Raw genomic sequence first — 25,448 nt, 5'->3', positions numbered from 1 at the left:
TGCTTTGCCTGGCTTCCCTTGAAATCTATGCATATGGTTGAAATCCTTGTTTACTTATTTACATGTCTATCCTTAAAATAAACTTTGCATAGTTTAAGATAGCCACAGTTGATCCTTGAGCAACAAGGTCAGGGTTGCTGAACCCCACACCCTGTGCAGTCAAAAATCTGCATATAACTTTTGACTCCCCAAACACTTAACTACTAATAGTCTACTGTTGACTGGAAACCTTATTGATTACATAAACAGTCAATTGATACATATTTTATATATGTATTATATCCTATATTCTTACAGTAAAGTAAGCTAGAGGACAGCAGAATATGATTAAGAAAATCATAAAGTAGAGAAAATACATTTACTATTTATTGACTGGAAGTGGATCATCATAAAGTTCTTCATGCTTGTGATGAAGGTTGAGTAGGCTGAGGAGGAGGAGGAAGAGGAGGGGTTGGTCTTGCTGTTTCAGAAGTGGCAGAAGTAGAAGACGATCTGTGTAAGTGGGCCCGTGTAGTTCAAATCTGTTTTATTCAAAGGTCAACTGCAGTGAGCTTATCATTCCCAAACATCACCAGCATGACCAACTTAAGCTCTGTCAACAGGAATGAAATGGTAGATTGGCCCTAAACTAACTTCACCTGGAAAATACTGACTCTTTTTTAAAGCTCTGGGTCTAATATCATGTCCATTGGAAAACCACATTGCCCCACAGAGAGCTTGGTTCTACACTGTTTCACCACATATTTTGCTTCTCTCTCTGTTACAGCAGGTAGGGAGTTCCTTGGGCTGTCCCAACAAACCACCACTTACTAACTGGAGACAGAGGACATTTGTATTCTCACACTTTTTAGGTCTGAACTCCAAAATCAGTGTTGGTAGGACCACGCTCCCTCTGAAGGCTCTAGGCAGGAATACTTTATTGTTCTTTTTGGCTTCCAGGGATTCCTGGCATTCCTTAGATTGGGAAGCATAGCCCCAGTCTCTGCCTGTCTTCATGTGGCCTTCTTCCCTTATCATTGTGTGTTTCCTATTCTGTCATTTTTTTTATTATTATTATACTTTAAGTTCTAGGGTACATGTGCACAATGTGCAGGTTTGTTACATATGTATACATGTGCCATGTTACTGTGCTGCACCCATTAACTTGTCATTTACATTAGGTATATCTCCTAATGCTATCCCTTCCATCCCTCCCCACAATATGACCCAGTGTGTGATGTTCCCCTTCCTGTGTCCAAGTGATCTCATCGTTCACTTCCCACCTATGAGTGAGAACATGCGGTATTTGGTTTTCTGTTCTTGTGATTTGGTTTTCTGTTCTGTTCTTTGCTGAGAATGATGGTTTCCAGCTGCATCCATGTCCCCACAAAGGACACGAACTCATCCTTTTTTACGGCTGCATAGCATTCCATGGTGTATATGTGCCACATTTTCTTAATCCAGTCTGTCATTGATGGACATTTGGGTTGATTCCAAGTCTTTGCTATTGTGAATAGTGCCGCAATAAACATACGTGTGCATGTGTCTTTATAGTAGCATGACATAATCCTTTGGTTATATACCCAGTAATGGGATGACTGGGTCAAATGTTATTTCTAGTTCTAGATCCTTGAGGAATCGCCATATTGTTTTCCACAATGGTTGAAATAGTTTACAGTCCCACCAACAGTGTAAAAGCGTTCCTACTTCTTCACATCCTCTCCAGCACCTGTTGTTTCCTGATTTTTTAATGATTGGCTTTCTAACTGGTGTGAGATGGTATCTCATTGTGGTTTCGACTTGCATTTCACTGATGGCAAGTGATGATGTGCATTTTTTCATGTGTCTGTTGGCTGTATGAATGTCTTCTTTTGAGAAGTGTCTGTTCATATACTTTGCGCACTTTTTGATGGGGTTGTTTGTTTTTTTCTTTAAATTTGATTGAGTTCTCTGTAGGTTCTGGATATAAGTCCTTTGTCAGATGCGTAGATTACAAAAATATTCTCCCATTCTGTAGGTTGTCTGTTCACTCTGATGGTAGTTTCTTTTGCTGTGCAGAAGCTCTTTAGTTTAATTAGATCCCATTTGTCAATTTTGGCTTTTGTTGCCATTGCTTTTGGTGTTTTAGACATGAAGTCCTTGCCCATGCCTATGTCCCGAATGGTATTACCTAGGTTTTCTTCTAGGGTTTTTATGGTTTTAGGTCTAACATTTAAGTCTCTAATCCATCTTGAATTAATTTTTGTATAAGGAGTAAGGACAGGATCCAGTTTCAGCTTTCTACTTATGGCTAGCCAATTTTCCCAGCGCCATTTATTAAATAGGGAATCCTTTCCCCATTTCTTGTTTTTGTCAGGTTTGTCAAAGATCAGATGGTTGTAGACGTGTGGTATTATTTTTGAGGGCTCTGTTCTGTTTCATTGGTCTATCTCTCTGTTTTGGTACCAGTACCATGCTGTTTCAGTTACTGTAGCCTTGTAGTATAGTTTGAAGTCAGGTAGTGTGATGCCTCCGGCTTTGTTCTTTTGGCTTAGGATTGTCTTGGCAATGTGGGGTCATTTTTGGTTCCATAAGAAATTTAAAGCAGTTTTCTCCAATTCTGTGAAGAAAGTCATTGGTAGCTTAATGGGGATGGCATTGAATCTACGAATTACCTTGGGCAGTACGGCCATTTTCACAATATTGATTCTTCCTATCCATAAGAATGGTATGCTCTTCCATTTGTTTGTGTCCTCTTTTATTTCACTGAGCAGTGGTTTGTAGTTCTCCTTGAAGAGGTCCTTTTCATCCCTTGTAAGTTGGATTCCTAGGTATTTTATTCTCTTTGAAGCTATTGTGAATGGGAGTTCATTCCTGATTTGGCTCTCTGTTTGTCTGTTACTGGTGTATAAGAATGCTTGTGATTTTTGCACATAGATTTTGCATCCTGAGACTTTGCTGAATTTTCTTATCAGCTTAAGGAGATTTTGGGCTGAGACAATGGGGGTTTTCTAAATATGTAATCATGCCATCTGCAAACAGGGACAATTTGACTTCTTCTTTTCCTAACTGAATACCCTTGATTTCTTTCTCTTGCCTGATTGTCCTAGCCAGAACTTCCAACACTATGTTGAATAGGAGAGGTGAGAGAGGGCATCCCTGTCTTGTGCCAGTTTTTAAAGGGAATGCTTCCAGTTTTTGCCCATTCAGTATGATATTAGCTGTGGGTTTGTCTTAAATAGCTCTTATTATTTTGAGATACATACCACCAATACCGAATTTATTGAGAGTTTTTAGCATGAAGGGCTGTTGAATTTTGTCAAAGGCCTTCTCTGCATCTATTGAGATAATTATGTGGTTTTTGTCTTTGGTTCTGTTTATATGCTGGATTATGTTTATTGATTTGTGTATGTTGAACCAACCTTGCATCTCCAGGATGAAGCCCACTTGATCATGGTGGATAAGCTTTTTGATGTGCTGCTGGATTTGGTTTTCCAGTATTTTATTGAGGAGTTTTGCATCGATGTTCATCAGGGATATTGGTCTAATATTCTCTTTGTCTGTTGTATCTCTGCCAGGCTTTGGTATCAACAGGTACCAGCCATTGCAAAAACATGTCAAAATGTAAAGTCCATTGATGCTAGGAAGAAACTGCATCAACTAGCGAACAAAATAACCAGACAATATCATAATGACAGGATCAAATTCACACATAACAATATTAACCTTAAATGTAAATGCATTAATGGTCCAATTAAAAGACACAGACTGGCAAACTGGATAAAGAGTCAGGACCCATCAGTTTGCTGTATTCAGGAGACCTATCTCACATGCAGAGACACACATAGGCTCAAAATAAAGGGATGGAGGAAGATCTACCAAGCAGATGGAAAACAAAAACCAGCAGGGGTTCCAATCCTAGTCTCTGATAAAACAGACTTTAAACCAACAAAGATCAAAAGAGACAAAGAAGGCCATTACACAATGGTAAAGGGATCAATTCATCAGGAAGAGCTAACTATCCTAAATATATATGCACCAATACAGGAGCACCCAGATTCATAAAGCATGTCCTTAGAGACTTACAAAGAGACTTAGACTCCCATACAATAATAATGGGAGACTTTAACACCCCACTGTTAACATTAGACAGATGAATGAGATAGAAAATTAACAAAGATATCCAGGAATTGAACTCAACTCTGCACCAAGCAGACCTAATAGACATCTACAGAACTTTCCACCCCAAATCAACAGAATATGCATTCTTCTCAGCACCACATCGCACTTATTCCAAAATTGACCACATAGTTGGAATTAAAGCATTCCTCAGAAAATGTAAAAGAACAGAAATTTTAACAAACTGTCTCTCAGACCACAGTGCAATCAAACTAGAACTCAGGACTAAGAAACTCAATCAAAACCGCTCAACTACATGGAAACTGAACAACCTGCTCCTGAACGACTACTGGGTACATAACGAAATTAAGGCAGAAACAAAGATGTTCTTTGAAACCTGTGAGAACAAAAACACAACATACCAGAATCTCTGGGACACATTTAAAGCAGTGTGTAGAGGGAAATTTATAGCACTAAATGCCCACAAGAGAAAGCAGGAAAGATCTAAAATTGACACCCTAACATCACAATTAAAAGAACTAGAGAAGCAAGAGCAAACACATTCAAAAGCTAGCAGAAGGCAAGAAATAACTAAGATCAGAGCAGAACTGAAGGAGATAGAGACACAAAAAACCCTCCAAAAAAGTCAATGAATCCAGGAGCTGGTTTTTTGAAAAGATCAACAAAATTGACAGACTGCTAGAAAGACTAATAAAGAAGAAAAGAGAGAAGAATCAAGTAGACGCAATAAAAAATGATAAAGGGAATATCACCACCGACCCCACAGAAATACAAACTACCATCAGAGAATACTATAAACACCTCTATGCAAATAAACTAGAAAACCTAGAAGAAATGGATAATTTCCTGGACACTTACACTCTCCCAAGAGTAAACCAGGAAGAAGTTGAATCCGTGAATAGACCAATAGCAGGCTCTGAAATTGAGGCAATAATTAATAGCCTACAAAGCAAAAAAGTCCAGGACCAGATGGATTCACAGCCGAATTCTACCAGAGGTACAAGGAGGAGTTGGTACCATTCCTTCTGAAACTATTCCAATCAGTAAAAAAAGAGGGAATCCTCCCTAACTCATTTTACGAAGCCAACATCATCCTATTCTGTCTTTTTAAAGTGCATTCATCATTGAATTTAGAGACCGCCAAAACCAAAAATATCTCATATGAAGATCCTGAATTAAGTACATCGGCAAACATTCTTTTTTCAAATAAAATCACATCCTGATGATATTGGTGATCATATCTTTGGGGGACCACAATTCAGCCTAATACAGAGCAGTTATTACATTATTTTATAATTCACTTGGCTTTTCTATGAGACTACAGTCCCTCAACTGCAAGACTCACCACTTACTTTTTTATATCCTGGTATTTAGCAGTACCTGGCACATAGTTGAAATTCAATGAATAACACATTGAATAGACACACGAATAAAAATACTAAGCATTTCTCCCGATATTTCTGGGCTGTACTTTCCTAATATTTAAAATGAAAGCCTTACTTTATTTTTAGCCACTTTTAGCATTTGATTAGTAGAACAAACAGGCAGAACACTAAAGTTTGGACCTCTCAACCTTCCAGAAAGTCTTTCTGAAAAGATCGTCCCTTACAGTCTTTGATAATTTAACATAACTAGCTCTGAAAATAAGTCTTTTTTTTTTAAAAAAGTTATTCTATGCAACGCTTGCTTTGGAGGTAAACCTACATAAAGGATTAGCAGTATACACTTAATGCCCTTGTGGAGACACATCTATTTTATGAGACAAAAAACTGGGACTATGAACAGATAGGTAAGAACATCTTTATGGCAATAAAGTAAAATAATATTTTAAATCAAGCATAGTTGATACTATGCTGTACAGCCCAGATTACTCCTTCAGGACTGAGACAAACATTCCACCCACATATGAGAGTAGCTGTGCAGATGACCATGCACAGATGAGTCACTTTCAATGCCCTCTGTGGAAGAGAACTTTCTTGCCTAAATCATGATCTTCACTGGGGCCAAAGTTCAAACAATGGCAGGTCAATTGTGGGGAACGATAACGGGTCTAAAGGCTCAGCCCCCATTCCACCAGGATAGGATGCTTCTGAAGGACCACGTTGGCACCAGAGATCTAATGGGATCAACATTTCAGTTAAAATTCTCCTTTGGCTTAATCCTATTTCCAGACAGGCATCAGTCCTGAGGGCATCCTCCAATAATTTTGGGTACATGTCTCTGTCCTAGAGTCTCTTTCCCTTGGGCCTACACCTAAGGTACCACACCTGTTCCAGAAGATAATTTAGCATATGTTCTGTTTAGCTTTAGTCTTTTTAAATTTAATTTTTAATTTTTTAAACTGAGACATTGTAATTGTTCATATTGAGGGGGTAAAATTTGATGTTTCAATGCATATCTATGTTGTACAATGATCTTTCAGGGTCTTTAGTGTATCCATCACCTCATACATTTATCATTTCTTTCTGTTGAGAACATCCAAAAGCCTCTCTTGTCTATTTTGTAATATACAATAGTTTACTGTTAACCATAGTCCCCTCACTGTGCAATGGAACACCAGAATTTATTTGTGCTATCTACTTTCAACTTTGTACCCATTGACCAACCTCTTTCCATCCTCTCCCTAACCTGTCCCCTTGCAAGTCTCTGGTAACTACTCTTGTACTCTGTTTCTATTCTATTTCTTTCTTTCTTTCTTTTTAATTCCACATATGAATGAGATCAAGCACTATTTGTCTTTCTGTGCCTAGCTTATTTCACTTAACATGATGTCCTCCAGGTTCATCCATGTAGTCACAAATAACAAGACTTCATTCTTTTCTATGGCTGAATAGTATTCATACACACACACACACACACACACACACACCCTTTTCTCCACATTCTTACTGATATTTATTTTCTTTTGTGTTTTTGATAATCATCATTCTACCTAGAGTGAAGTGGTACTTCATTGTGAATTTGATTTGCATTTCCCTGATGATGTTAAGCATTTTAAAAACATCCCTGTTGGCGATTTTTTTTTTTTTTTTTTTTTTTTAAGAAATGTCTGTTAAGGTATTTTGCTCATTTTTAAATCAAGTTACTTGTCTTTTTGCTGTCTGAGTTTTTTATGTAGTCTGGATATTAACACCTTGTTAGATGTGTAATTTGCAAACATTTTATTTTATTCTGTAGGTTTTCTCTTCTCTCTGTTAATAGCTTCATTTGTTGTACTTTTTAGTTTGATGTAATCTCATTTGTCTATTGTTGTGCTTTTGAGGTCTTGTTTAAAATATCCTTGCTCAGCCAATGTCATGCAACCTTTCCTCTGTGATTTCTTCTAGTAGTTTCATAATTTTCCATCTTACATTTAAGTCTTTATTCCATTTTGAGTTGATTTTTCTATATGGTGACAGATAGGGGTCTACTCTCATTCTTCTGCATGTAGATATCCAATTTTTCCAGCGCTGTTTATTGAAAATACTAGCTTTTCTACAGCCTGTGTTCTTAGAAACTTTGTTGAAAATCAGTTTGCTGAAGATCTTGAATTTACTTCTGGGTTTTCTATTCTGTTCTACTGACCCATATCTGTGTCTTTTTTTTTTTTTTTTTTTTGAGACGGAGTCTCACTCTGTCACCCAGGCTGGCGTACAGTGGCCTAGTCTTGGCTCACTGCAAGCTCCGCCTCCCAGGTTCAAACCATTCTCCTGTCTCAGCCCCCCCGAGTATCTGGGACTACACGCGCCCGCCACCACGCCCAGCTAATTTTTTATATTTTTAGTAGAGACGGGATTTCACCATGTTAGCCAGGATGGTCTTGATCTCCTGACCTTGTGATCCACCCTCCTCGGCCTCCCACAGTGCTGGGATTACAGGCGTGAGCCACTGCGCCTGGCCTCCATGTCTGTTTTTATGCCATAGCTATTATATGTTGGTAGTATATTTTGAAGTCAGGTAGTTTGATGTCTCCAGCTTTGTTCCTTTTTGCTGAGGATAGCTTTGGCTGCTCAGAGTCTTTTGTGGTTTTACATACATTTTAGATTTTTTTTTTTTTCTATTTCTGTGAAGTGTTCTTAGAATTTTGATAGGGCTTACATTATATTTGCAGATCTTTTGGGGTAGTTTTAACTACCATTATATTGGCTATTTTAATAATACTAATTGTTTCAATCCATTCCTATGGGACATCTTTCCATGTTTTTCTGTCTTTTTAAATTTCTTGCATTAATGTTTAATAGTTTTCGGTGTAGAGATCTTTAACCTGTTTATTTCTAGGTAGCTTATTTTTTGTGGCTATTGTAAATGAAATTATTATTTATTTATTTTTCAGATAGCTCACTGTTGGCATATAATGAATTTGGTATTTTGATTTTGTGTCCTGCAACTTATCTGAATTTGTTTATTAGTTCTAACAGTTTAGTTGTTGAAATCCTTAGTGTTTTCTTATAAAAAATCATGTCATTTGCAAAAGGGACAATTTGACTTCCTCTTCCCAATTTGGATGAGTTTTTTTGTTGTTGTTGTTTTTGTTTTGTTTTGTTTTTTTCTCTCTCTCTCTCTCAGCTAATTTCTCTAGCCAGCACTTCCAATACTATGTTGAATAGCAGTGGTAAAAGTGAGCATTCTCATTTGTTCTTAATCTCAGAGGAAATGTGTTCACCTTTTCTCCATTCAGTAAGATGTTAACTGTGAGTGTGGCATATATAGTCTTTACTGTGTTGAAGTACACACCTTTTATGCCTAATTTGTTATAATTTTTATCATGAAGGGATATTGGGTTTTGTCAAAGGATTTTTTTGCATCTATTGAAATAAACATATAATTTTTATCTTTCTCTCTGCTAATGTGGTCCATCACATTTATCGATTTCTGTAAATCATCCTTGCATCCCTGGGATGACTCCCAGTTGATCATAGTGAATCATCTCTTTAATGTGATGATGGCTTTGGTTTGCTAGTGTCTTGTTGGGAATTTTTTAATCTATGGTCATCAGAGCTACTGGTCTATAAGTTTTTGTTTTGTTTAGTTGTGTGTGTGTGTGTGTGTGTGTGTGTGTGTCCTTTTCTGGTTTTGCAGACAGGGTAATCCCAGCCTCATGAATAAGTTTGGAAGTATTCCTTCTTCCTCAATTTTTTGGAATAGTTTATGGATCATTGATATTCTTATTATTTGCATATTCAATAGAGTTCAGCAGTGAAGTCATCATATCCTGAGCTTTTCTTTGATAAAAGACTTTTTATTAGATTCAGTTTCGTCACTCATTACTGGTCTGTTTAGATTTCTGTTTCACTATAATTTAATCTTCATAGGTTGTATATATCCTGGAGTTTATCCATTTCTTCTATTATTAAGTTATTTGACATTTAGGTTTCTATAATAGTCTTTTATGATTCATTGTATTTCTGTGATATCAATTGTAATGTCTCCTTTTAAACTGTTTTTGAGTATTCTTTCATTTTTTCTTAATCTAGGTAAAGATTTGTTAATTTTGTTTATCTTTTCAATAAACCAACTCTTCATTTTGTTTAGTTTTTGTTTTATTTACTTCTACTCTGAGTTTTAGCATTTCTTTCCTCTACCAATTTTGTGTTTAGTTTGAGCTTGTTTTTCTGGTTCCTTGAGTTGAATCATTAGCTTATTTATTATAAATCTTTCTTCTTTTTTGATGTAGGGATTTATTGTTATATATTTTCTACTTAGAATTGTTTTTGCTGGGTCCCGTAGATTTGGTATGATGTGTTTCCATTCTTGTTTGTCTCAAATTTTTCAATTTTTAAAAAATGTATTAACTCCTTGATCTTTCAAAAGTATGTTGTTTAATTTTTATGTTTTCATAAAGTTTAGAAAGTTTTATTTATTGTTCATTTATATAGTTTAATATCATTGTGGTTGGAAAAGATACCTGATATTATCTCTGTCTTATTAAATTTAAGACTTGTTTTGTGGCATAACATGTGATGTATCCTGGAGAATGTTCCATATGCAGTTGAGGAAAATAAGTATTCTGATGCTGTTGCATGAAATGTCCTGAATGTTCTGTAAATGTCTGTTAGGTTCATTTTGTCTATGATATGATTTATATCTAATATTTCTTTGTCTATTTTTTTGTGAACAGATCACCTGTTCATTGTTGAAAGTTAGGTGATAAAGTCTCATACTTTTGTGATATTGCTGTCCTTCTCTCTGCTTAGGTCTGTTAATATTTGCTTTAGTAGCTGAGTGCCTCAGTGTTGGGTGCACATTTATTTATAATTATTATAGTCTCTTCTTGAATTGTCTTTACCATTATATAATGACTTCTATGTCTCTTTATACAATATTTGACTTAAAGTCTAATTTACCTTATATAAAGGTGGCTACTCTTTTTCTCTATGAAATGTCTTTTGTCATTTCTTCACATTCAGTTTGTTTGTCTTTAACAGTGAGATGAATCTCTTACAAGCATCATATAGTTGGGTCTTCTGTTTTTTTGTTTGTTTTTGTTGCTGTTTTTATCCATTCAGCTACTCTATGTATTTTTATTTGAGAATTTGATCCACTTACATTCCAGGTTATTATTAATAGATAAGAACTTAAGGATTTACTCCTTCCTTTTTGTTAATTTTTTTCTGAATATTTTGTAGATCCTTTGTTTCTTTCTTCCTCTCTTTGTTTTTTATTCTGTGGTTTGGTGGTTTTCTGTCATGCTGAGCCTTGTTTTCTTTTTTGGATTATTTGTATATCTGCTACAATTTCTTTCTTTGCGGTTACCATAAGGATAACATAAAAAGTCTTGTGGTTGTAATAACCTATTTTAAGTTGAGAGCAATTTAACTTTGGTGACATAAAAATACTCTAGACATTTTCTCTCCTCTCCACAATTTATATTTTTGTTGTCTTAATTTACTTTGTTAAAAATCTATTATGTGTTCCTTAGCTGCTAATGATACCTTACTGTTTTTGACTATTTTGACTTGAACCTTCCATACTAAAGGATTGAGAGATTTACATTACACTGTTACATCACTGGGGTATTCTGAGTTCAATTTATGGATTTATTTCTACTGGCAAGTTTTCTATTTTATTGTATTTTCATGATGGTAATTATTGTCCTTTTGTTTCCAGTTGTAGCACTCTCTTAAGCAGTTCTTGTAAGGCTGATTTAGTAGTTATAAATTTTCTCAGATTATGTTTGTCTGGGGAAGTCTTTACTTCTATATTTCTGAAGTATAGCTTTGTTGAAAGTAGTATTCTTAGTTGACAGTTCTTTTTATTCTTTCAGAATTTGAATATATTGTTTTATTCTCTCCTGGCCTGCAAGGTTTCTGCTGAGAAGTCTGCAGGTAGTCTAATGGAGATTCTCTTCTATGTGACTTGATGCTATTCTCTTTCATGTTTTAGAATTCTCTCTGTTTTGAATTTGGTAGTGAGTATAAAATGCCTTCAAGCAGATCCATTTGGGTTAAAGGTAATTGAGGATATTTGAATTTTCTGAATCTGAATGATCATCTCTCTCCCTATACTGGGGAAGATTTCAGCTATTATTTTATTAAATAGGTTTTCTGTGCGTTTATCCCTCTCTTCTTCCACTGTAACTCCTGTTTATTTTATGGTGTCCCATGAGTCCTGTAGGCATCCTTTAGTTTTTATTACTTTTATTTATTTTTAATATTCTGAGTGGGTTATTTCAAAAATAGCTAACTTCAAGTTTAAACACTTTTTTCTTCTGCTTGATCTATTCTGTTGTTGAAGCACTCAATTGTGTTTTTCATTTTATTTACTGCATTATTTAGCCCCAACGTGTCTGTTTAATTCTTTTTTATAATTATGACTGTTGATTTTCATTCAGACCATGAATTGTTTTCTTAATTTCATTGAATTATTTGTGTGTATTTCCTTGTATTTCGATGAGTTTCCTTATGATCATTATTTTAAATTTATTTTCAGGCATTTTGTTAGTGTTCTTTTCTTTGGGGTCTGTTACTGGAGACTTATTGTGTCCTTTGGAGGTGTCATGTTTCCTTGATTATTCATGTTTCTTGTGTCCTTACATTGATATCTGCATATCTGTTGGAATAAAAACTTTTTACAATTTTATGCAGTACCTTTAAAAAATTTACCTATTTATTTAATTTCGAATGGAATTTTGCTCTATTACCCAGGCTGCGGTGCTGTGGTGTGATCTTTATGGAGTAGCTTTTATGGGAAGGCTCTTTGCTGTAGATGGGTTCTAGGGTTTTATTTGGTTATGTTGCATTTAGTTTGGTTTTGAGTAGACTCAATAGCATAATGCAGTCTCTTTAGCTATAATCTGTGTCAGCATCTTTTGTGTCAGCAATGTCTGCAATTGCCTCAGTGGCCTAGGCTGTGAGAATTTGTGATGACAGTGCTATGGTTATCTTATGTGATGACCAGCTTGGCATGTATGGGCACAGCTAGGCAGGCATCTGTCTCTCTGAGGAGATGAGGCTGCTGTTGGGTCACCTTTCATGCTGGGTGACTCTGCAGTGGTCTGTCAGTGGGACATGGTCACTGTAGGACCAGCTGTTGGGGCAGATGGGAGTATGTATGGGAATGATGCGACCAGACAGCTATACTGCAGTCTTCTTTAGGGGACAAATTGCAACAATACTGTGTTTTGTTGTACAGCTGCACTGTCCAATATGGTAAGCACTAGCCAAACACAGCTAGACAAATTTTAATTAAATACAGTTGAATAAAATTAACAATTCAGTTCTTCATCCACATTACCCAAATGTGACTAGTTACAGTAATATTGAACATCATAGATATATAACATTTTCATCATCACCACAAAAATTTCTACTGGGTGGTGTCTTAGTCTGCTTGGGCTATCATAACAAAATACCCTAGACTGGTGACTTAAACAGCAGAAATTTATTTCTCACAGTTCCAGAGGCAAGACCCCTCTTCTTGGCTTGAGGACTGCTGCCTTCTTGAGTCTACACATGGAGGAGAAACAGAGAGACAGTAAGCTCTCTGGTATGTCTTCTTATAAAGGTACTAATCTCATCATGAGAGCCCCACTCTTATAAAGCTAATAACATCTCAAAAGACTAATTTCCAAGTACCTTCACATTGGAGGTTAGAGCTTTAATATATGAATGTCATGGGAACACAATTCAGTTCACAGCCGTCAGTGATATGTTAGAGTACAGAATCATTTTACTTATACTTCTCAGTCTTTCCTCCATTCCTAACTTAACCAAGAACCATTTCTACAGTCTTTGATAGATGGGAGAATAGAAATGTAGGTACCAGGGTATCTTGTTTCCTTATATAAATAGTGTTCTGTTGATCCTCTCCAATTGCTTTCTGGAAAGGAATGCTGATGCCTATGGCCTGGGAGAACATGCACAGTCACTGCCTTGTATGCTGGGCATCTTTCCCTATGCGTATCGACATTCCTCCCAATTCTTCAGAATGTGACATCTGTGAAAAGCAACCAGTGGTATTTTAGAAATCTCTGAAAAAAAAAAAAGAAAACATAAAGTGAAAGGGCTCATTGGAAGACCTAAAATTATAAATACTGTAGAGATATGTATGGAAAATGAGATGGAGATAAAAAAGAAACAATGCACTCAGTTGCTTTTAGTGACAAACTTCTCATCTATTTCAGTGGGAACTGGAAAGTATGAGGCATAAAGTACTAGATTTGAATCTTGCCTCTGTCATGTACACTCTATATAATCCTGTGAGCCTCACTGCTTTGCTTGCACAATGGATCTAAATTATATTCTGATAATTAAATAAGAAAATATGTAAATTCAATTTAACCTTTTACCTAATATAGTGTAAGCTGGCACCAAATATTTGTTCTTTCTTCATCGTATTCCCTAAGGTTCCACAGGGTATAATTTTGTTAGACATTGTTTTTAGACGTTGCTTCCATTTACTTTTGTTTACCTTTATTCGAAAGTATAAACAGTGAATTGTATACTATCAAGGCCTGAATTAGACTGAAATAATGCAGTATGAGAAGATGGCTTGAATTTGGGTTCTGAAATCAGTTAGATTCCGCTCTGAATCCCCGTTCCATAACTTACTTTATTTGTAACCTTTGGCAAGTTTAACTCTCTAAGTCTCAGTTTCTTCATTTATAATATAAAGATAATAATTGTAGTACTTGTTCTTTGGCTATTGCTAAAATAAGACAAAATAATGTGTGTATAGTGTTTATCTCGATGTCTGACCAATAAAGTGAAAGAAGTGGAAGATAGGGAGAACGAAGAGAGAAGATGAGCGTTTGAAAGTCATAGAAAACTTTTGAGTAAAATCATTTCCATGGCTTCAAACTTTCTTTGGTCCCACATTCCTAAGAAGTGGAGGCAGTGTGCCACAGGAGAAGGAACATGGGTTCAGGGGGTTATATTCATTTTCTAGAGCTGCAATAACAAAGTATCATGGACTGATGATGGATTTTTTTTAATCTCACTACTTGTTTTGTCCTTGTGTGTCTGTCTCTGTGTCCCTTGTTGTCTTTTTATAAAGACATCAGTCATATTGCATTAATGGTCCACCCTACTCCATTATGACTTCATCTTAATTAATTAATCTAACTCATTTACAATGAACCTGTTTCTTTTTTCTTTTTTTTTTCTTTTGAGGCAGAGTTTTGCTCTTGTTGCCCAGGCTGGAGTACAATGGCACGATCTCAGCTCACTTCAATCTCCACCTCCCAGGTTCAAGTGATTCTCCTGCCTCAGCTTCCCGAGTAGCTGGGATTATAGGCACGAGCCACCGCACCCTGCCAATGAACCTATTTCCATATGAGTTCACATTCTCAGGCACTGGGGATTAGGACATCAACATCTGTTTTTGGGAAACACAATTTAACCCATAACAAGGGCCAAAATTCCTGGGTACAAATTGCATATCACCTTCATCAACCTGTAGCTGTGTTCATTGAGTCTAATTTTAACAAAATCTCTCTTCCTTCTTCTCTAAATTAGGAATTGTAATACCCATTTAACTGGTTTATTGTAAAGAGTAAATTAAATATTTGATATCTGTTGTATATCAGGTACCCCAAAACTTTGGTGAACAAATACACACAAAATTATTCACCCACGGAAATCCATATGTGTATGTTTAGCAATATATTCTGATTATATAAAATATAATTGAAAGTACTGGAATAAAAAAGGTTATTCTGGTTCAGAGAACTTTTTCATATTCTAGTTTTTGTCCAAGTGAATTGTTTTAGAAACTATATCAGAACTCTGTTCTGATCACATTGTTTCATAATTCTCAGTAGAAGAAAAAAACAAACGTAAGCAAGATTAAAAATTCTACAAGCTCAATTTTGGAGTTGTAATACTCATACAGCTTGTTATCATTTTTAGTTGACAATTTAGCCCTATTCAAGTCCCCAGTAATTATTACAGTCCTCTTGGTTTGTGTAAAGGATGAGTGGTTTTCCTTTTATAGAGTGGTTATTTGCTCTATTACTTAGAGAGACTTGTGGGTGTAGCAGTAAATTGAAATCAAAATGATAATTTAAAATGTCCTCTTTGTTATTCATTCATCTTCGGCTTCCAATGAACTGTGACTAGCTCAGCAAACCCATTCATGCCTACTACACTTGTGTATGTCCTCACAAGACATGAATGCCTCAGCATTCAGCTAGATGCTTATAAATTGGATCTCCATGTCACTCTTAAATGAGAAGGTAGGAACACAATATAGCTTAACATAAGAGCAGACTTGTACTAAATGCCTGAGTGAAGCTAAAATAGTAAAAGCTCTGTTCTGTTTTCAACAAGATGTGTGTGCATTGTACATATAGCATTTTATTTTTAACAGAAGATCATTGATGAAAGTCTTTGCATTGCAGAAAGTAAATAGCGTAATTGAAGGAAAACAAACCTGCTTGAAGTACTAACATCTATTTTGTCCCTTTGAGACACAACAAGAAAGTTCATGTGGCAGAGTCTTGGACCAATGAGAACTGGGAATCAACGCTAATTTTATAACAGGTCAAAATTTTAGGAATCAACTTTTACAAAGATTCAAAATTAGCTTTTTTAATTCTCTTATTCTTATATAATGTAAGTCAAGATATTATTTAAAAATATTTCACACTGGACTTTCTCATTCATTTGCTTGCATTCCCTGTCTCTCTATGTGTGTTTATGTCATGTTTAGTAGTTCTTCTTTGACTTTTTAGGTCCACTCGTACTTTAATTTTGGAATTTTTTATTCATTACTTCCTTAGGTTTCTCCTGCTATAGATAACAATCTCTTTCCTTAGCTTTTTAAAACTTATTATTTCTAAATGGATCTTTTCTCATTTTTCATACTCATCACTACACTTTTAATTGCTTGTTTTCCATCTGTCTCCCTTCTTTCTTGCCTCTTGGGGCTTCTTAAAATCTCATCGGAATCTCATCAATGAACCACACTATTAGGAATCAAAGTGGAGTGCTCATAGATAATTATTTACATCAAATAAAAGAAATATGGGAGATTATCAGGGCTTCTGGCTAATTCTGCTCTTTTCCAGGACAAATACCCATAAATCATATGCTAAGAAAGATTGTCTCATAGCTTCTCAGATACTGGGGATGGCTCTTAACAGAAAGACAGGAAAGGGAGATTAAGAGGATAGGTTCCTCAGGTAAAAAAAGTGCTTAGTGCATTGAGAACCATAAACTACGGATAATAGTATGAGCTAAGGCTGTGGGGGAAGGGTATCTTGCAGGTCATTTCAGACCCGTTAGTACAATGGTGGAACCAAATTGAAGTATAATTGAAAGTTATCGAAATGGTTCAGATAGGACAATAGTATTAGCCAATTCATTATATGCTGGATTTTTCTGAGCACTATGAGGGTAATGAATGGAGAAGGATGGTGAGGATAGATGCTAAAAGGCATATGGTCAAAGAAAGTCAGGGGTCGCTTCAGCAAGATGAGAGAAGAAAGTGCAAATATTTTGTAGGCATTTGTAACACAGTCCAAAAACTTCTACAAATCAGAAAGCAAAAGTATGAGGTTGGTGTTTCCAGGTATTCTTTTTTTTTTTTTTTGGAGGGACTGCTATTTTGAAGAGAGAAATCCTTGGAAAAATAAGAAAGTTAAATTGGTTGTGATATAATTATGCCCTTTTAATATTAATATTCCCCAAGGTTTAGTATCCTGTAGTAATTTGGGTTGGAGGGATATACTAACTACCAGATTATTTTTTATTTTAATATACACTTTATTATATTATATATATTATATATATAATATGTAATATTTTATACCAACCACCAGGTCTTTTTTGGAAGGACTACTATTTTGAAGAGACAAATCCTCAGAAAAATAAGAAAGTTACATTGGTTGTGATACAGTTATGCTCTTTTAATATTAATATTCCCCAAGGCTTAGAGTCCTATAGTAATTTGGGATATACTATCCACCAGACTTCATCTTCATACCCAGTCCCAGGACCTTGCCACTTTACTAACTGCAGTGTTTATGTAATTTAGATTTGGTCACATAGTCTTACTGTCATAGTGTTTTGATCAAATTAAACTGTGATATAACATTAAATCATGACTGTAGGAAAGAGTTGTATTGAGTGTGCTTTACTGCTGGGTAGCTGCTTCCTGTGGATGGTTGATCAGGGTGTGCACCGTACACCCGTATTTAATGACCTTACATCCACACTGATGACCTCTTGTGCCAATGAGGTCTCCACCCCAGCCTCCATCTCTCTCTGCTGCAACTCCTCATGCACCTTTGCAAGTGCTTCTCTGGCTTCCACTGCCAGTACTATCCTTAGTTTAACTCACCCCATCTTGATTCTAACAATGCTGAATGAACTTCCTCTGTACTACTGCAATTTTGTTCTCCTGGAAGTATTGGTCTAAAGCATCCACCATAGGTTTTGAAATGCATCAAAGAGAAAAATGAGAATGTCCATCACAAAGCAGCCAGCATGCGAGATGTGGGATGCATACACGTAGCTGGATTGACATGCACTGCACCAGAAGGTAAATCCTTTTTTCTGTTCATTCAGACAAGCCATTTGGTTTTTACAGGTGCACACTCATTTCTTATGACTTATGTTTAGTATGCCTCCTGCTATAGTTTGCCTTTTTTCCTTACTACCATTCCATTGGGACACAGACCATAGATCTTCATGAAAACCACAGACTGCTATTTATAAAGGGCTTTCAGGTGAAAATGTTTCATTTCTTAGAACATTCCTATAAGGCACCCATTTATATCGCACTTGTGTCCTTCTTGGTTTTGTTTCCATGTGTTTCCTATCATTTGTTAGATCTTGATTAACTTAATAAAACATCAGTGAGAAAGATTTAGATGTATCTTCTTTTTCTCAGCTTCCTGACCTAGGATATTTCTGACTTATTTTCAAAGCCCTTTCTAGGTTGTTTCTAAAAGGTTTCCAATTCAATATAATGCAATTAGCTGTTTCCCTGGCATTATTTTTTAAAAGAATGGCAGGTATAAATCTTGAAGTCCATCACCATCAGTGTTGTCATTTCTATCCATTTGTCTAATTGCTATTGACCATGGAAAAGTAGTTTTTGATTGAGGTACAATGTAAAGTAATATTGATTATAGTAAATGAACTTTTCAGCAGTTGCTGAACCAATTAGGGAAAAAATATCTAGAGTTGCTTCTAATGTAACAAAGTCCAATTTTCATGTCACTGACTCGTAGCCTTTGTTCCTTGCTTGGTTTAGACCTAGATATTTAAAATAAATCCTTTCTTTTGTTTAATATCAAAATCCCATTGCCCTAAGCAGAAGGATAGTAAAAAGAAGTCTGTACTCCTGCTGTTCGAATAGAACAGAAGGAAATGAGAACAAAACCAGATTTTATTTTTAATCCTTTAAATAAGAAGCTTTTCTGCATGCATTTAATATCAAAGCAATATACATTGTATTCTAGGTTAACAATCAAGAAATCCATATCAAGAAGATATCAGCAGTTTTCAGCTGCTATCACACAGGAAGGAGGCTCAGCTCTGATTTTTCTGAGATGACTGATAATGATAGCATTGTAGGTGGATGAAGCACCTTTCACCCTGAAATGCTTTATAGAAATCACTCATGACAGCTGTGACTACTGATGCTTAGGCCTCTAGGGACTTATATGCAGCAACAGAAATGCCACATGGAGGGAAAATGGAGAGAGAAAAAAGAAAAGGCTACATTACAGGGATAACCTTATGGCTAAAGACACATTCAGGAGCAGGGAGGATCTCTTCATGTATACAGTACTCTCAAGAGCTGAAGATGGGGGTCTGAAGGTTTACAGCCTTGTGATCTGTTGTTTTAATGTAACTATTGAAATTCATGCTAGCCTTTGATCTCAGGGCCTCAGTGTCTCTGGGGTGTAAAAATTAGCAGGTTCAAATGTAATATTAGAATAGCTGTTATTCCATGTAATTTTTATTTAATTTTCATAGCAATCTCTGCTGTATCATAAATGGGTTGGATTATTTCTGTGCATATGGGTGCTCAATGTCTAGCAAATCTGCGTATCATTGTTACCTAAAATTCATAGCTCACCTTTAATAAGGCATTGCAACTTACACTATTATATCATATGTTTTTTCATTTGAGTCCCCACCTTTCATAAGTGATAGGAAGGAACTTTTTTGTTGTTGTTTTGTTTTTGTGTTATAGAAGGAGATATTAAGGCTTTTAGAATTTAATAGACTCGTACAAAACTGTGAAGGCACCAACTGATTACCTAACACCAGATCCACTAATGTCTTCCTCTAGACAATATTACTAAATGATGATTGAGGTTACATTTTTTTACATTTGTCAAGAAAATATTCCCTAATAAAACCTTCCACTCCTATGCCAATGATTCTGGAACTCCTAATCCACTAAATAGCCCTTCTTTGAGAATACACATTTTCTTGGTAATCTATATACCTATGACTGTAGTCACTTCATTTGTTTTAGAGTTTAGAGGGTCTTTTTAGAGTTAAAACTCACGTTGTATAATTTGAGTGATTCACACTGGTGTTAATGACCAGTTTTTTCTTATGCCAACGTTAGCTAGGTATGCTTTCAGAAAAAAATACTGAATATGTCTGTTTTACAGATTGCTCAATGAATTTCATTCCTCTGGTTCCCAGACTAAAAGGACTGAACATCTTCATTATAAAACTTGATTGCTACTAATTTATTATAAGACAATAATTAGTGTAATTATATTATCCTCCTGAATAAATCAACTACTCATCTCCCACCCTGCCTTTCTGCAAATATAATACTTGCCACGGTTCTAATATGAGAGTGATCAAGACTTTTGCCAAGGTAATAAATAATGTAATCTTGAGCATATGGGGAAAATGAATTAAAATGAAAATTTTCCACTCACCCCTTATATATGGCTTTATAACGTTCTTAAGATGTTAAATCATGATTATAAGGAAGGGTTTTGCTTGGCGTGCTTTACTTCTGGGGAGCTGCGTCCTGAGAATGGTTGAACAGGTTCTGCACTGTGCTCCCATGTGTAATGACCTTGCATCCACACTGATGACTATAATTATTTAATTCAAACATTAAGTGCTTATTTTGTGCCTTTTTTTCTAAAAGATAGGAACATCATTAAACCAGATGGCCTAGGTGTCTGCTTTCATAGAACAAGTATTTCAGCATATGTGTGTGTATGTTGTGCATGTGTGCCAGAGGGATATACATAAACAAACAAGAAAATATATCAGCTATTTATGTGATATGAATAAAATAAAATGGTATGATGTGTAAGTGATTCAAGGACTCTTTTAGACTAAGTGGTCAAGAATTGTATTCCTGAAAATGTGACATTTAAGCTAAGATCTGAATGATAAGAAGTATACAAGCAAGCAATGTTCTGGAAAGGAGTATTTTAAGTAGAAGAAACAGAAAGTCCCAAGGCTGTATGAAGAGAACATGTGTGGCTGGAGTTTAGTAAACAAAGGAAAAGTGATACTAGATAAAGTTATAGAATTAAAGAGATGAAGAGCAAGTTGTGTAGTAACTAACAAGAGTAAAGAGTTAAGATTTTATTTTAAACACTGTATAAAGGGATAAGAGCGTTTTGAGCAGTGGAATGACATGATCTGACAGATGTTTTTTAAAAGATGCTCTGGTTATAGAGTAATAGAGGATACCCAGCAGGGACACCAGTTAATAGTTGCTTCTGTTTTCCAAGTGAGAAATAAAGATGGCATGGTGGAGGATGCTCTTCATGGCTGTGGTCAGGATATATTTTGAAGGTACAGACAATAGAATATGCTAATATCCTACATATAGGATAGATATTTTATATACAAGAAAGTAAGGCATTAAAACCAACCCCTGTGTTTTTATCTTTTTTCTCCTTTTCTTTCTCTCCTTCCTTCCTTCCTTCCTTCCTTCCTTCCTTCTTCTTCCTTTTCTTTCTCTTTCTTTCTTTCTTTCTTTCTTTCTTTCTTTCTTTCTTTCTTTCCTTTCTTTCTTTCTTCTTTCTTTCTTTCTTCTTTCTTTTCTCTCTCTTTCTCTCTCTTTCTTTCCTTCCTTCCTTCCTTCTTCCTTCCTTCCTTCCTTCCTTCCTTCCTTCCTTCCTTCCTTCCTTCCTTCCTTCCTTTCTTCCTTCCGTCCTTCCTTCTCTTTTTTTTTCTTTTTTTGAGACAGAGTCTCGCTCTGCCACCAGGGCTTGAGTGCAATGGCATGATCATGGCTTACCACAACCTCTGCCTCCTGGGTACAAGCAACTCTCCTGCCTCAACCTCCCAAGTAGCTGGGATTACAGGCAAGTGCCACCACACCCGTCTAATTTCTGTACTTTTAGTAGAGGCGGGATTTCTCCATGTTAGCCAGTCTCAAACTCCTGATCTCAGATGATCCACCTGCCTCAGTCTCCCAAAGTGCTCGGATTACAGGCATGAGCCACTGCACCCAGCACCCTTTGTTTTTATCTTAAGCACCTAAAAAAACTTTTTTGTCATTTACTGACATAGAAAAGTCCAGTGTACAAGCAGGTTTGTGGTGTTGAATGGGTAGAATATAGAGTTATTTTCTAGATATACTAAGCTTAATACGCTGTTTTTAGATACATACTCAAGTGAGTTGCTGAGTAAGCTGTTTGATAAGCATATTTGGGGCTCAAGGGGTGATTGAGGCTATAATTAATTTTTTTCAATATTTGATTAATATATATTAAACATTCAATGGAAACTTATTGAACATCTATTGAGGTCAGGCACTATGCTAGTAATTAAAACACAGAAGGAGAAATATCTATTCTTAGTCTGATTGTAGTAACAACAGAAAATCTGAACACAATATCTTGTGTTATGCTATAGATATGTAAAGGATGCTATGGGTATCATGAAGTTCAGAAGAGATCATGAGTAAACTGAGCCTTTAGAAAAAAGTGAGAGCCAGTTGAAGCAGGCAGGATAAAGATATTTTAGGTGCAGTCACATGGAGGTAAATGAGAGCTTAACTTTACCATGTGATTTTAGCATAGGTGACATGTCGTAAGGCCTTGGACATTACACTGTTTAAATTTTCTTTTAAAGCTAATGGGAAACAGGGAAGGATTACAATCAGATTTTGTTTTTTGAAAGAATTCTCTAACAGCAGCTTGGAGAATAGATTAGAGGAGGATAGTACTGAAGACTGGTTAATCATTGCATTCATTTTCTGTTAATGGATGAAAAATAACTACTAATGCACAAGGGACTTAAACAAAACCCATGTATTAGCTCACAGTTCTGCCAGTAAGAAATTGCAATGGGTTTGGCCAGTGTATTAGTCTGTTTTCATGCTGCCAATAAAGACATACCTGAAACTGAGCAATTTACAAAAGAAAGAGGCTTAATTGGACTCACAGCTCCACATAGCTGGGGAGGCCTCACAATCATGGTGGAAGGCAAAGAGGAGCAAGTCACACCTTACATGGATGGCAGCAGGCAAAAAAACAGCTTGTGCAGAAAAACTCCACCTTATAAAACCATCAGATCTCATGAGACTATCATGAGAACAGCACAGGAAAGATCTGTCCCCATGATTAAATTACCTTTCACAACATGTGGGAATTCAAGACAAGATTTGGCTGGAGACACCGACAAAGCATACAGCTGGATTCATTGTTTAAGGTCCCACAAGGTTGACAGCAAGGTTTGGCTGGGAAATACTTTTATCTGGAAACTCTGAGACCTGTCCTAAGCTGCACCTCACTGAGGAGCATCATCAGAAGCTTAACACTGTGGAAGGAAAAGCTATGTCACTAAAAGAATGAGTCATGAAAAAATAAATAAGCAAACAAAAATAATAAGCCTCAGGGGAGAGGCAATGCCCAGAGTTGTCAAAATAATATATTTTAGGCAGAGTGTAGTGGCTCACTCCTATAATCCTACCACTTTGGGAGGCTGAGGCAGGCGGATCATAGGCGGATCATTTGAGGTCAGGAGTTCGAGAAGAGCCTCGCCAACATGGTGAAACCTCATCTCTATTAAAAACACAAAAATTAGCCAGCCGTGTTGACGGGCACCTGTAATCTCAGCTACTCGCAAGGCTGAGGTGGGAGAATTGCTTGAACCTGGGAGGCGAAGGTTGCAGTGAGCCGAGATCCACCACTGCACTCCAGCCTGGGTGACAGAGCTAGGCTCTGCCTCAAAAACAAAAACAAAAACAAAATATGTGTGTGTGTGTGTATATATACATGTATGTATATACATATATACATGTATGTATATATATACATGTATATATACGTATATACATGTATGTATATACATACATGTATATATACGTATATATACATGTGTGTATATATATACATGTATGTATATACATATATACACATGTGTGTATATATATACATGTATATATACATATACACATGTGTGTATATACATACATGTATATATACATATATACACATGTGTGTATATACACACATGTGTGTATATACATGTATATATATACATGTGTGTATACATATATACATGTGTATATACATATATACACATGTGTGTATATACATATATATACATGTGTGTATATACATATATACATGTGTGTATATATAGAGAGTCCAGTTTCCAAAAACAAAAAATTATGAGCTATGCAACTATAAAACTAAGACCTATATACTAGAACAACAACAAAAAAAGCATGCAACAGAAACTGCCTATGAAAGTGACAGAAGTTGGATTTAAAAGAAAAAAGACAACAAAAGTAGCCATTATAAATATGTTTAAACAACTAAAGGAAACCATTATTGAACAAGTCAAGGAAGATATAATAGGTGGGAGCAAAGTTGTATTAGGCTGAGGAAATGACTCCAGATGGCAACTTTAAAATCCACAAGAAGTAATGAAGATAATTAGAAATCTTAAATAAGAATGTTACATATAAAAATCTCTAACTTATAGTTCTTACTAAGGTTTTTTTTTAATTTTATCTCTTTCCTCCTCTCAACTTCTTTGAGACATAAAATTATACACAGTAATAATTATAACAATACATTGTCGGATCTGTACCATTATTAGATATCATATGTGTAATAATAATACCATAGAAATAAGAAAATCATAGACAACATTATATTTAATGGTGAAAGACTGCATGCTTTCTCCCCAAAATCGGATGACATAATCTTGTATGCAGAAAAATCTTAAGGAATGCACTACGAATATATTAGAACTAATAAACAAGTTCATCAAGATTACAGTGTACAAAATCAGTATGTGAAAATCAATTATATATTTATACACATGCAATGAGCAATCTGGAAATGGAATTGAGGAAAAAATAGAATAAAATGCTTAGGGATAAATTTAATGAAAAAAATGCAAACTTATTCTGAAAACTACAAAACATTTTTGAAAGAAATTAAAGAAGATCTAAATAAATAAAGAAAATATTCCATGTTCGTGATGGAAAGACTCCATATTGTCAAAATGGCAATACTTTTCATATTGACCTACTTATTCAGTGAGATCTCTGTCAAAACAAGAGATATATGATAAAAATGTTCTAAATTTTATTGCGGTAATGGTGACATGACTCTGAGTACACTAAAAAAATTGAATTATCCGCTTTACATGGGTAAGTTGTATGGCATATTAATTACATCTGAATGAAGCTGTTTAAAATGAAAACAAAGAAAGGTGGGAAAAAGTGAACATTGATTCCCATAAATGCTTAGTTCTAATATTTTAAATTATACAGAAATTTACATTTTAAAAATAACAATCTGTAAAAAATAGCAGAACATCAACAATTTGATTAAGCTGTTCCTTCTCTTACAATGTTGCTTTGAATATGTTCACTGTTTTGATATTTTATTTTGAGTGACCTCCAGGTTATCACACTAAAGAGATGGTGCCCCAGAGTGAATTTATGGCCTAGGATGGAGT

General features: G+C 35.5%; 1 long non-coding RNA gene across 1 annotated transcript in view; it reads right to left on the bottom strand.

Moving 5' to 3' along the window:
- The window catches only part of LOC117092217, a 43,910-nt gene that overhangs the window by 722 nt on the left and 17,740 nt on the right, over positions 1–25,448 (bottom strand). The gene's annotated exons all lie outside the window — the stretch shown is intronic.

The sequence above is a fragment of the Trachypithecus francoisi genome, unplaced genomic scaffold (assembly GCF_009764315.1).
Source record: "Trachypithecus francoisi isolate TF-2019V2 unplaced genomic scaffold, Tfra_2.0 Contig01440, whole genome shotgun sequence".
In the NCBI taxonomy this organism is placed as follows: Eukaryota; Metazoa; Chordata; class Mammalia; order Primates; family Cercopithecidae; genus Trachypithecus; species Trachypithecus francoisi.
Note: the sequence above shows the minus strand (reverse complement) of the source record. Positions and strands in the feature narration are given on the sequence as shown.